Below are 6,657 nucleotides of genomic sequence, written 5' to 3'. Positions count from 1 at the left end.
TACAAAAAAAAAAAAAAAAACTAGCCGGGCGCGGTGGCGGGCGCCTGTAGTCCCAGCTACTCGGAGGCTGAGGCGGGAGAATGGCGGGAACCCGGGAGGCGGAGCTTGCAGTGAGCCGAGATCGCGCCACTGCACTCCAGCCTGGCGACACAGCGAGACTCCGTCTCAAAAAAAAAAAAAAAAAAAAAAAAAAAAAAAAAAAAAAAGACTAGCCTGGCGAACATGGTGAAACCACGTCTCTACTAAAAATAGAAAAATTAGCTGGGCGTGGTGACAGGCACCTGTAATCCCAGCTACTTGGGAGGCTGAGGTGAGAGAGGATTGCTTGGACCCGGGAGGTGGAGGTTGCAGTGGGCGGAGATCCCACCCACCACTGCACTCTAGCCTGGGCGACAGAGTGAGACTGTTTCAAAAAAAAGAATATCCCCCAGTCTGTGCCCATTTCCTCCCTTCCAAATGATAATAAAACCTGATACTTACTAAGTGTCCTAGGGACTGTGTTCTGTGCCTTTATGTTGTTTTCATTTACTCCACCTTATTTTCATCAAGTCCATTACAATTTGTGACAGAAGTCCCAGAGAGTGGCTCATATGCCCGCCCTCCCCCCCTTCCTCCCTTCCTTCCTTCCCTCCTTTCTCTCTCTTTTTCTCCTTTCTTTCTTTTCTCTCCCGTTGCCCAAGCTGGAGTGCAGTAGTACTATCTCAGCTCCCTGCAACCTCCACCTCCCAGGTTCAAGCGATTCTTCTGTCTTGGCCTCCTGAGTAGCTGAGATTACAGGTGCACACCACCAAACCCGACTAATTTTTGTATTTTTAGTAGAGATGAAGTTTCACCACGTTGGCCAGGGTGGTCTTGAACTCCTGACCTCAAGTGATCCACCTGCCTCAGCCTCCCAGAGTGTTGGGATTACAGGCATGAGCCAATGCGCCCAGCCTTCTTTTTCAATTAAAAAAAAATTTCTAGCCAGGTGCAGTGGCTCAGGCTTGTAATCCCAGCACTTTGGGAGGCCAAGGCAAGTGGAATGCTTGAGGCCAGAAGTTTGAAACCAACCTGGGCAACAGAATGATACACTCTCATCTCTACAAAAAGTGAAAAAAGAAAATTTGCCGGGTGTGGTGGTGTGTGCCTGTAGTCCCAGCTACTCTGGAGGCAGAGGTGAGAGGACTGCTTGAGTACAGGAAGTCTAGGCTGCAGTGAACTGCGATTGTGCCACTGCACTCAGCCCGGACAGCAGAGTAAGACTCAGTTTAAAAAAAAAAAAAAATTTTGCCGGGCGCGGTGGCTCAAGCCTGTAATCCCAGCACTTTGGGAGGCCGAGACGGGCGGATCACGAGGTCAGGAGATCGAGACCATCCTGGCTAACACGGTGAAACCCCGTCTCTATTAAAAATACAAGGCCGGGCGCGGCGGCTCAAGCCTGTAATCCCAGCACTTTGGGAGGCCGAGACGGGCGGATCACGAGGTCAGGAGATCAAGACCATCCTGGCTAATACGCTGAAACCCCGTCTCTACTAAAAATACAAAAACTAGCCGGGCGAGGTGTCTGGCGCCTGTAGTCCAGCTACTCGGGAGGCTGAGGCAGGAGAATGGCGTAAACCAGGAGGCAGAGCTTGCAGTGAGCTGAGATCTGGCCACTGCACTCCAGTCTGGGCGACAGAGCGAGACTCCGTCTCAAAAAAAAAATAAAAAAAATAAAAAAAATAAAAATAAAAATACAAAAAACTAGCCGGGCGAGGTGGCGGGCGCCTGTAGTCCCAGCTACTCCGGAGGCTGAGGCAGGAGAATGGCGTAAAACCCGGGAGGCGGAGCTTGCAGTGAGCTGAGATCCGGCCACTGCACTCCAGCCCGGGCGAAAGAGCAAGACTCCGTCTCAAAAAAAAAAAAAAAAAAAAAAAATTTTTAATGGCTGTTCATTTTGTTATGAAGCTTACAGAACAGTTGGAAAAACTGTACATGTATGCATCACTAAGCTGAGGGGGAATTGAGAATGATGCTACAACTAATATTTTGCTGTTGCTTTATCATATATCTACTCATCCCTGTAGCCACCCACCAATACATCTTTTGAGGCATTTAAAAGTAAGTTGCAGACATTGGTAAACTTTACCCCTAAACACTTCAATAACAGTTTTAAGTTTGAATAGTTTTCTTCATGTAAAAGTCAGGGTATTTCTCTCTAAAACTATTTCAGGCTTTTCTTAAGAATATAGAAAGATCACCGGGCACGGTGGCTCACGCCTGTAATCCCAGCACTTTGGGAGGCTGAGGTGGGCGAATCACAAGGTCAGGAGTTCAAGACCAGCCTGGCCAACATGGTGAAACCCTGTCTCTACTAAAAATACCAAAAAAAAAAAAAAAATTAGCCAGGCGTGGTGGCGGGCACCTGTAGTCCCAGCAACTCAGGAGGCTGAGGCAGGAGAATGGCATGAACCCGGGAGGCGGAGCTTGCAGTGAGCTGAGATCCGGCCACTGCACTCCAGCCCGGGCGATAGAGCAAGACTCCGTCTCAAAAAAAAAAAAAGAACATAGAAATATCTAGCAAAATAGTGAACTCATATTTCTTCATGGGCAGTGCTCTCCTTCCCCGTTATACCAAAAGAGGCTTTCCAATGTGTCACACTCCCTGGCAGCATCACTCAGTTATTTTCTGGTCCTAGAAGCCATTGGAGTGTTTAACTCCAGCACTAAAACAACTCTGATGTAAAGTGACCTGTCCTATAATCATGGAATTAACAGAGTTCTACAGGAGCTGAGCAGAGGGACCAGGGAAGATGACAAAAAGTGGCCGAGTGCGGTGGCTCACACCTGTAATCCCAGCGCTTTGGGAGGCCAAGGTGGGTGGATCACCTGAGGTCATGAGTTTGAGACCAGCCTGGCCAACATAGTGAAACCCCATCTCTACTAAAAATACAAAAATTGCCAGGCGCGGTGGCTCAAGCCTGTAATCCCAGCACTTTGGGAGGCCGAGACGGGCGGATCACGAGGTCAGGAGATCGAGACCATCCTGGCTAACATGGTGAAACCCCGTCTCTACTAAAAAATACAAAAAAGTAGCCCGGCAAGGTGGCGGGTGCCTGTAGTCCCAGCTACTCGGGAGGCTGAGGCAGGAGAATGGCGTAAACCCGGGAGGCAGAGTTTGCAGTGAGCTGAGATCCAGCCACTGCACTCCAGCCTGGGCGACAGAGTGAGACTCCGTCTCAAAAAAAAAAAAAAATACAAACATTAGCCAAGTGTGGTGGTGCACACCTGTAATCTCAGCTACTTGGGAGGCTGAGGCATGAGAATCTCTTGAACCCGGGAGGTGGAATTGCAGTAAGCCATGGTCAAAACCACTGCCCTCCAGCCTGGGTGACAGAGCGAGACTCCATCGAAAAGAAAAGAAAAGAAAAGAAAAGTGGACGAAACCAAAGAACCAAAGAGATAGTAGCTGTGGATCTATCTTTTTTTTTTTTTTTTAGGAAAAAGTTTCCCTCTGTCGCCCAGGCTGGGGTGCAGTGGCACGATCTCAGCTCACTGCAACCTCTGCCTCCCGAGTTCAAGCAATTCTCCTGCCTCAACCTCCCGAGTATCTGGGATTACAGGCATGCACCACCACTGGCTAATTTTTATGGTTTTAGTAGAGACAGGGTCTCACTATGTTGGCCAGGCTGGTCTCGAACTCCTGGCCTCAGATGATCCACCCGCCTCGGCCTCCCAAAGTGCTGGGATTACAGACATGAACCACTGCACCCAGCAGATGCCCTAGTTTCTGACTTCAGTCGTGAATGCTTGGCGACAACCCTTACCAAGATGAGAAACCTAGGAATAGGTTGTTCCCACCGCCCCCCCACCCCGCTCCCCGTCCATCTGTTCTCTCTCTCTGCTCTTCATGTGCCTCTTCATCCAGCTCCTTGGTCTGTCTATAGAGTGGTGCCAGGTTGCTGAAAACGTGAGCCTGGTAAATCCACCTGTCTGACTTCCCTATGTCTTCACTAGAGATGTGGGCGCTAGAGGAGAGCACCCACCGTTGTGTGCTGGGATGAGAGTAAAATCACAACAGGCTCCTAGACCCTCTCAGTGAATCACTTCTATTTCCTCATTCCCATATGCCTCACATTCTCCCACAGTCCTTATTATAATATTTGACAAAGCTTTAACCCCAGAACCTCCTCACTTTCAGAAGTCAACCTCCCTCCTAGCCCCTTGCCCCCCTAATAGATTGTACAGCCAGAAACTGCCTCCTGCCCATCCTATAATCCTGTGTGTCCCTGGCTATCCTTTCCTCCTTCCTTCCCGGCTTAGAAAAGAGACCATCTTTCTTCCCGAGGCCAGCCTTCCCACTGTGTTCTGGTCCCAGTTTAGTTCTGTTTCCTTGAGACCTTGCTCTAGCAATCATTCTCCCCCTTGCTCACGGTCATCTCACTTCATACTGACTCTTTCCTTTCCCTGCTGCCCGCATGTTAAATACACCACTTCTTCAGGGTTGTGCCTCCTCTCATTGCTTTGATAGTGTTCTGTGCATCCCCTCCTGTAACACTCATCTCACTGGGTTGGAATGGTCTATGTGTTTCTCTCAGTAGACTGTAGGTTCTGTAAGAGCCTGGACTGAACCTATTTTATTCATTCTATTCAGAGCTTGGATCTGGACAGGCTCAGGCCCAGTGTCAGTCAAAGTTTGAAGAGCAAACAAATCAATGCATGGATTCTGATTTTTAGATAGTTCCTTGTAGCATGGAACTAATATGAATTTGCCTGCACATGCTGTATCTTATCTGGGATGTTCAGAAAACCAAATTCTGGAGACTCAAAGCTGAGGATCAGACAGTGGCAAGTTCTGTGAGGTAAATGCCACCTCTTGATGATGTGGTAGTTCATCTGCTGCCCTTCCCCAGGGATGCCAGGAGGCTGCCTGCCTGAGTGTCACCCCCCAGTCCCAGGAGAATGTCCATGAAGGAAGCCTTTGTCTTGATCATACTGCCCTTCCTTTGTCTAAGACTATTATAAGAAAAAGGCAATATAGTACTCAATGCTATGGAAACAATAGTAGTTGTAATACATTGAGTTGTTACTAAGAGCAAGGACAGTGAGAGTGCCTTAATCTCTCCCTGGGTATCCAAAAAGAAAGCAAAACTCTATCTGTTTAGCCCACAGAGTCACAGAATTGTCCCTTGGATTGTGAAGAGAGGACTGTGAGTGTCTGAGAAACATATGGCTTTGTGGCCACACTTGGGCCATGCATGGGCCCTTGGAGCATCACAAAGGACTTTCCTGAAATTCCTGAAAACCAAAGGTGAGATTTGCCCTGGTCAAATGAATACAGCCCACAGTTTCTGGGAACAGTTTGAAAACAGTAGAACCTCATAGAAAGCATTGAATTTACCTGAATCCAAAGGCTGGGCACGGTGGCTCATGCCTGTAATCCCAGCACTTTGGGAGGCCAAGGCAGGCAGATCACTTGAGGCCAGGAGTTTGAGACCAGCCTGGCCAACATGGTGAGACCCCCGTCTCTACTGAAAATACAAAAATTATTTGGGCATGGTGGCAGGCCTATAGTCCCAGCTACTCAGGAGGCTGAGGCACAAGACTCGCTGGAGCCCAGGAGGTGGAGGTTGCACTGAGCCAAGATTGCGCCACTGCACTCCAACCTGGGCAACAGAGTGAGACTGTCTTAGGAAAAAAAAAAAAAAAAGAGAGAGAGAAAGAAAGAAAGAAAAGAAAGAGAGAGAGAGAGAGAAAGGAAGGAAGGAGGGCAGGCAGGAAGGAAGGGAGGGAGGGAGGGAGGGAGGGAAAACTTACCTGAATCTCGCTTGGGGAGCTTGACAAAGAGGGAGAACTGAAGTCGTGGGAATAAGGGTGGGTGTCCCTGCCTCGCTGCTCCAGAGTGGCTCAGAGGGAGGTGGGAGGACAGAGGAGCTTCTTCTGTTCACAGAGAGAGGGTACATGGGTCTCCACTATGGCACCTGTTAAGGGATTGCTGTTCTAGGGCAATAGCGACCATATTCAGTTGTCACTTACTTTAGAGTCTGACACCCCCAGAGAGACACAATGATGTCATTGGATTCTCAGTGATTTGGTTAAAATAGATCGGTGACTCACTCTGGACCTCAAATTGAGTCTCTGCATATTCATAGAAGAATGCTGTCAAATAAATTTGAACAGATCTTTTTTTACTGCTTTTGTATCATTGCTTAAAAGACTCACACTTCTGAATACCTCTACTTAAAATAAAAATAAGATTTAGTGTATGGAAGGGTGTGTTAAAACAAGCATCCTCACTCTGTAGGTGAGGTGTGAACTGGTTCTTCCTTTTTGGAGGGCAGCTTGGCAGTATCCACTAAAATTGAAGATGTAGATTCCCTTTGGCCTAGAAAATATATTTCTTTTTATCTACTTCAGAAAAACACTCGCACAATGTACATGGGGTGATTGCAAGAATGCTTATTAGAACATTGTTAGTATAGTGAAAAACGGCCGGGCGCGGTGGCTCAAGCCTGTAATCCCAGCACTTTGGGAGGCCGAGACGGGCGGATCACGAGGTCAGGAGATCGAGACCATCCTGGCTAATACGGTGACCCTGTCTCTACTTAAAAAAATACAAAAAACTAGCCGGGCGACGAGGCGGGCGCCTGTAGTCCAGCTACTCGGGAGGCTGAGGCAGGAGAATGGCGTAAACCCGGG

Source organism: Trachypithecus francoisi, unplaced genomic scaffold, assembly GCF_009764315.1.
Source record: "Trachypithecus francoisi isolate TF-2019V2 unplaced genomic scaffold, Tfra_2.0 Lachesis_group8, whole genome shotgun sequence".
In the NCBI taxonomy this organism is placed as follows: Eukaryota; Metazoa; Chordata; class Mammalia; order Primates; family Cercopithecidae; genus Trachypithecus; species Trachypithecus francoisi.
This window is presented reverse-complemented; position numbering follows the sequence as displayed.